Genomic DNA, 340 nt, shown 5'->3' with positions numbered 1-340 from the left:
CCGCCCCCTCGCCGCCCCCCCCCCCCGACGGTGCCGCTCACCCTGCCCGGGGCAGCGCGGCCGGGCCGGAGCGGGCGCTGTCCGCGGTGCTGACCGGAATGGCGAGCCGGGAGCGCCGCGCCATCGAGGTGCTGGAAAGAATCCTATTTCCAACGTGCCGCGGAAGGCTCGCTGGCCTTCATTGTCTGGCTCCTTCCCCTCGCGGGCCTCAGATTCTACGAGGATGTAAATATTTATGTTAAACCGTGTCTGTTTACTCCAGACACACGCACTTCTGGAAAGCCATCAGGGAAGGATAAGCGCACACGCTGTGTGGCTGGGGGGGGGTGTGCTGACCCCG

This window comes from Corvus brachyrhynchos, unplaced genomic scaffold, assembly GCF_000691975.1.
Source record: "Corvus brachyrhynchos isolate BGI_N302 unplaced genomic scaffold, ASM69197v1 scaffold255, whole genome shotgun sequence".
Taxonomy (NCBI): Eukaryota; Metazoa; Chordata; class Aves; order Passeriformes; family Corvidae; genus Corvus; species Corvus brachyrhynchos.
Note: the sequence above shows the minus strand (reverse complement) of the source record.